General features: G+C 37.8%; 1 pseudogene; it reads left to right on the top strand.

The window, feature by feature from the left end:
- The first annotated feature begins 343 nt into the window (after positions 1 to 343).
- On the top strand, positions 344 to 6,750 carry LOC113323817 (annotated as a pseudogene).
- Positions 6,751 to 7,167: the final 417 nt, after the last annotated feature.

Here is a 7,167-nt window from a genome sequence, read left to right as displayed (position 1 = left end):
GATATATGGCCCACACGTGAATAGTGAGGGTAGGCTAGTAATTTTAGATATTTTTAAACCTTTTTGAACTACCAGATAATTTTTCTATTCCGCTGGACTACACACTAATCCCGGACCGGGTTCTTGGACTAAATAGGAAATTTCTCTTAAAATAAATGACCGTTCAAATATAGTCTCTTATCAAATCGGATCAGTAGCAAAACGGTTTGACAGCTGACTCGTAATTGTTGTCCACTGTCCAGATCAAATCCGAGTTAAATCGGATCCTTCGTATGCTTTTTTCCCTCTTATTTACTGCCCATGGGCCCGCATGCCCACCAGTCTCAAGATATCATAACCTCCCTGTAACCGGACAGCCACCATGGACGGAGGAGCAGGAAGAGGGGTAATGTGACTAATGTCTCAACCCCAACAGCAACCACCATTACAACCAGGTCAAGATCAAACTCAACAACAACAACAGAAAGTGGTAGTGGAGAGATTAAGTCAAGGAGTACAACAACAACTAAATCTAGAATCAGTTAAAACAAGAGCAATTGGTCTGTTCAAAGCCATTTCTCGTATCCTTGAAGATTTCGATGTCATCGCTCGTACTAATTCTGTTCCCAAATGGTACTCTTCATTCTTACCTCGATTATCTTCTTGTTGCAATTTTGAAATTAGGTTTTTTTGTTTTTATTACTTGCTGTCGTACATGTGTTTGATGAATTGACTAACTGAGCTTTTGATGATAGGCAAGATATGTTGGGGCAATTTTCTATGGTCAATTTGGAGCTATACAATATTGTGGAAGATATCAAGAAGTTTTCTAAAGCATTTGTTGTTTATCCAAAGAATGTTAATGCAGAGAATGCAACAAGTAAGTGATTTCGTATCTCCAACTTGTTTATGCATCTAGGGTCCACATTTAGGAAATGGCTAGTTTCTTGACTTTTTACGCTTTGATTATTGTTTGCGGCAAAAACTTGCTGTGAATTAGACATGCTTGATAAGGTCTAATTCACAGTATTTGTTGGGAATAGTATTTGTTTCTCAATGTCGAGTAGTCTTTTTTACCATTTTTACAATGAGGTTTAATTGCTTGGAGTAACATTTACACATATATCAACTTTTATAATGAATTGCTTTTGTGTTTCTAACAAAAAAAATCGGTGGCAGTACTACCGGTGATGTTATCATCAAAGCTGTTGCCTGAGATGGAAGTAGAAGACAATTCTAAGAGAGAACAGTTATTGATCGGAATGCAGAATCTCCCTATACTCAAACAAATTGAAAAGATAAAGGTGGACTGGGGTTTTATTTTGTGAAATTCTTTTGTCTGTGTCCTTTTGGGGGTTCTTGCATCATGAAATAAGCTATCGTCAATAGTGCAGACCAGAATTGAGATGATTGGAGCTGCATGCGAAAGTGCTGAAAAGGTCATAGCTGATACCCGGAAGGCGTATGGTTTGGGAGCTCGTCAGGTACAATCAGTTGTTCCAACTATTGAACAAAAAAAAGAAAATAAGGAGTTGTTAAAGGGTTTCAACAGGGGTTGGGGGGGGTGTATACCCGAATGTTGAGCCTTTTTACTGTGATTAGCTGGGAAGAAAAGGTGGCAGACAAGGGGTTTTAGACAATGGTGGAATCATACACTGGGGGGTTATATGCCCACTAATTTCCTGGTTTACATCAAGCTTTATTTTACCCCCTTCATCTACCTTGATCATCTGAAGAATGGTTGATGATTCCACTGTTATCTTCTTCTTTAAACTATCTTCATAGAGTCTACATGGCCCCAAAAGCTCTTTACTGATTAATCCCAATGAACCAATGCCTGATTTTATTTTTAGTCTACATGGCTGGCAGCATTTAGATTTTAGTTTGGTGGTGGGGTGGAGGAGGGAGTACCATTTTTACAATGAGGTTTAATTGCTTGGAGTAACATTTACACATATATCAACTTTTATAATGAATTGCTTTTGTGTTTCTAACAAAAAAAATCGGTGGCAGTACTACCGGTGATGTTATCATCAAAGCTGTTGCCTGAGATGGAAGTAGAAGACAATTCTAAGAGAGAACAGTTATTGATCGGAATGCAGAATCTCCCTATACTCAAACAAATTGAAAAGATAAAGGTGGACTGGGGTTTTATTTTGTGAAATTCTTTTGTCTGTGTCCTTTTGGGGGTTCTTGCATCATGAAATAAGCTATCGTCAATAGTGCAGACCAGAATTGAGATGATTGGAGCTGCATGCGAAAGTGCTGAAAAGGTCATAGCTGATACCCGGAAGGCGTATGGTTTGGGAGCTCGTCAGGTACAATCAGTTGTTCCAACTATTGAACAAAAAAAAAGAAAATAAGGAGTTGTTAAAGGGTTTCACCAGGGGTTGGGGGGGTGTATACCCGAATGTTGAGCCTTTTTACTGTGATTAGCTGGGAAGAGAAGGTGGCAGACAAGGGGTTTTAGACAATGGTGGAATCATACACTGGGGGGTTGTATGCCCACTAATTTCCTGGTTTACATCAAGCTTTATTTTACCCCCTTCATCTACCTTGATCATCTGAAGAATGGTTGATGATTCCACTGTTATCTTCTTCTTTAAACTATCTTCATAGAGTCTACATGGCCCCAAAAGCTCTTTACTGATTAATCCCAATGAACCAATGCCTGATTTTATTTTTAGTCTACATGGCTGGCAGCATTTAGATTTTAGTTTGGTGGTGGGGTGGAGGAGGGAGTACCATTTTTACAATGAGGTTTAATTGCTTGGAGTAACATTTACACATATATCAACTTTCATAATGAATTGCTTTTGTGTTTCTAACAAAAAAAATCGGTGGCAGTACTACCGGTGATGTTATCATCAAAGCTGTTGCCTGAGATGGAAGTAGAAGACAATTTTAAGAGAGAACAGTTATTGATCGGAATGCAGAATATCCCTATACTCAAACAAATTGAAAAGATAAAGGTGGACTGGGGTTTTATTTTGTGAAATTCTTTTGTCTGTGTCCTTTTGGGGGTTCTTGCATCATGAAATAAGCTATCGTCAATAGTGCAGACCAGAATTGAGATGATTGGAGCTGCATGCGAAAGTGCTGAAAAGGTCATAGCTGATACCCGGAAGGCGTATGGTTTGGGAGCTCGTCAGGTACAATCAGTTGTTCCAACTATTGATAAAGTTCAAGCTGCCAAAATCCAAGAGCAGGAGAATTTACTCCGAGCGGCCGTAAATTCTGGTGAAACCCTTTAACAACTCCTTATTTTCTTTTTTTTTGTTCAAAGATGGTTATGTATGCTCTGTTGCTTGTTACTCGTCAGAAGAAAAAGAAAGTTTGCTTTAGTGTTATACAATTGTAGTATAGAATAGGAAATGTCATTAAGTTTGTGTATTTTAGATTTGGTTCGTTCGATTGGCATACTTTCTGGGTTGGTTCCTGTAAGTTCCAAGACACCATGAGTAAGTCTTCATATTCGGATATTCCTGCACCAAGTGTAAAGGAGCAAGTAAAAGACTAAACTTACTGTGATATGAGGCACATACACTGTTTTTAAGGTGTTGATCAACTAAAATTTCATTGTGGAGGTATGGCCGTGTTTTCTAACTTTTTTTGTAAGTTCGCCAACTGCCATACTTTTCAGGATCGCGAATGCAAGTAGATCAAAGGCAACTTCCAGCTTCCCTTCCAGTGCATCTCGTAGATGTGCTTACTGTTGGAGACGGTCCACAGAATTTTCCTGATGCTTCTGGTAAACGCTCTGTTGCTCCTTATTGTTAATATGAAGTGTCAGAATTTGCCTGAGTTATAGTTAAATTCTTACAGTCAATGACTTTGTGGTGACGCTCAAATTCTTAACTTTTCAGGCATGTATTCGAAGAACACTCCAACATCTAATAATGTTAACAGCCAAGGAGCACTTCTACAGGTTAAATAACTTTTATGTGACATTTCTAGTTCTTCTGTGTTGTCTGTTTCAGCTATGCATTTGCTGATTTATTTTATATAATTACGCTAAAGACAGCATTTTCATACTTAGTTCCTACACATGCTATTACTAATTTTATATCAAACTTACGTTGGGATACTTTTTTCTTTAAGCCGTTAATGAATGGTACAAATCTTTCTTGACCTTTTAACATAGTTATTTCCACCGTTAATGAAAAGTACACATGAAGCACGTCAATCTTTTCTCGACTCTTGAACAGTTATTTTCAAGTGTTATAATAAGTAGAGTTGTTTTAATATACATACTCGAGTGTTTTTAATCAAGCATACTTTTGCAGTCTACGGCAGCACAAATTATAGGGAGATCAATTCCATCACCTGGTATGACTGGAGCTGCTTCAATTGATAATACAACCACTTCGCCTCTGCCATATGCAAACTCACCTAGGTCTGACACAAACATAATGAACGCACCTTCTCCTTAGCAACAAACACAACAACAACAGCTGCATCAACAACAACTTCAGCAGCAGCAACAGCAACAACAACTTCAGCAGCAGCAACAACTTCAAAGGCAGAAAATGATGCAGCAGTTACCTCCCCACCAGCAGCAACTTTTTTCCCAACAGGCGCTTAGGCAGAATGTGGGGCAAGGAGGAGTGGGACAGGTACGCATTTTATGACTAATGACTCAAGTAAAGCCAAACAGAGTTGTAATTGTACGAGGAAGAAAAATGAAAATCTCATCAAAACCATCACACCTGTCTAAGTAATGATTGCAAATCTAGGTTAGAGTAAAGCTTGCCTAATTGTATCACACTTTCTTCTTTTCTTTTTTTGATCGGTATGGTATCATACTTCCCAATGGGTTCAGTTTTCCCTGTTACATTTTCAGCTCTTTTTGTATCATTATTTAGACCTAAACATGAGATCAACTTAACCATATGCAGATAACAGATCTAACCCGGTAGTAACATGTTCTTCGGCTCAAAAAATCAGTATCATGCATAGTACAGACTCCATGCATATCAAAACAAATTATACCCTTTATATAGAATTCATTGGTAGTCATTTTTACGTATTCATTCTCTGTATACTTGGGAATACCATGTATTCAGTTCTTACTTCAACTAAATTGAACAGTATCACAAACAGCACACACAGCTTCATGAACCACGCACACCATGAAGAAGAAAAAGAAGCTAACTTATTTGGTCTGGAACTGTAATCCTGAGATGGAAAGGTAGACCTCACCTTGTGTAGGTTCCTTTAAATGTTAAATGGCCTATTGTAGGGTCACGGGCATGTTTACAGTTAGACATTGTAATTTATTGACAGATTCTAATTTTTGAAAGCTTTCCTGTTCTCCCAGAGTTCATGTAGACCTCTCTGAGGCAGAGTTTTTTTTTTTTTTTAATCTCAAGTTTCCTGACTACCCGCTGCTGTGAGCCATTGCTGTCCCACTGGAAAACCCCAAAACAATATAAGGTTCTTGCTGCATGCTACAAACAGACACCACCTGATAGACAACTGTTTTCTTTCACCCTCGGCCACTATGTAGAAATGATAATCTATAGTCATAAGACTCGCAACATAAAGTGCCTATTGAGAATTTTTTTCCTTGATATACTACACACATGCGTTAATTAGTCGTTGACATGTTCATGTTGTCCTTTACATCCTGCAATATATTTGTTTTTCATCTTCAAGTTATTCAAAATCTGTACATATTGGAAAAACATATAATAGCTCTTGCAGTTTATTCTATCCTCCGGGTAATGTGTATAAGCACAATGCAATCATGTTTAGTTTTAGCATGCTAAAAATGCTCAGTTATTAGACGTTTGTTACTGTTTGGGGCTCTTGGCCTTAGAAATGTGTCTTTTTTGTTCCCTGTACAATGTTGATGGGTTTTATTTCCGTTCTCTGCAAAATTAACTGTTGCACTCCTCAACTGCAGGCAATTTGTCAGGAATGTGGTGAATCTGATGACATGGGGGCCGAGATATTAATTCCCTGCAAAATGCGTAAACCTCCTGCCAAATACCGGTATGTTTAGCCGAGAACCATTCGTTTCATGGTTTCCGCTGTCTTATCTTACTAACGCCGCACTTGAATTTTTGTTGCTGGGAATATCGTGTTGCAATTCTCTATCTTGGATAATATTATGTTGATCTAGTTCACTTTCTCTATTTCATTTCCTATGTTCCAGCACCCCAATGGAACCTACTGGTTTTCTGATGGATGCGTTTGCTCGAGTATAAACAAGTTCAATTACCAACCAAATCACCATTACATAATGTCAGGAAGAGGAAGAGGAGGTGAAGGATTAGGCAAGGGAGGAGCAAAGAGGCATAGAAAAGTGTTGAGAGATAATATCCAAGGTATTATTAGACCAGCAATAAGAAGATTAACAAGAAGAGGTGGTGTTAAACGACAAATGAAGAAAGAAGAGGTGTTCTTAAGATCTTTTTAGAGAATGTGATTTGTGATGCCGATACTTACACTGAACATGCTAGAAGAAAGACTGTCACCGCTATGTATGCTGCTCTCAGGAGACCTGGAAGAACCCTCTAATGGGTTACCAGCCTATTGAATATAAGACCTAGAAAAGTCCTCTATTTGATATGGATTTTGGTACCCTTCTCAATAATTTGGCAACCATTAGCGATGTTAACGGGAAAAAAAAGGCTGTTTTTAGGCATACCTAAAAATTTCTAGGCATACCAATTTATTTTCTTAACTAGGGTGTGTTTATAAGGGGTGTCTAATGGATATGAAATGACCTATATACCATTAGACAATATATATTATTAAATTACCTTTATTCTTAATTTAAAAACCAAAAATCAAAATCAAGTTTAACCTTAAACATCTTCTCTTCTTCTCTACCCAATCCCCTCTCCCGAAACCATCGATAAAAAATTTGATCGTGGAAGTTTAATCGTCGATTGGTGAAAATTTGATCGTTGATCAAACACAACTACAAAAATAACTGGCACAAAGAAATCTGTAGTAGGTAGTCATTCTAAATCTTCTTCGCATTCGCCAATTGAATGACACGAAGAAATTGAAGGATCGGACGCATAAATTCAACGGAATGAAGAACCAACTCCTAAAATGATGATTAGAATGTATTTTCTATAAACCCTCTCTTATTTTATTGTTCTTGATTGATGAAATATGATTAATTGAGAAAAAAATAGAACTTGTTGTGGTTACAGAACGAAGTTCGGCTGA

Source organism: Papaver somniferum, chromosome 11 (assembly GCF_003573695.1).
Source record: "Papaver somniferum cultivar HN1 chromosome 11, ASM357369v1, whole genome shotgun sequence".
In the NCBI taxonomy this organism is placed as follows: domain Eukaryota; kingdom Viridiplantae; phylum Streptophyta; class Magnoliopsida; order Ranunculales; family Papaveraceae; genus Papaver; species Papaver somniferum.
This window is presented reverse-complemented; position numbering and strand designations above follow the sequence as displayed.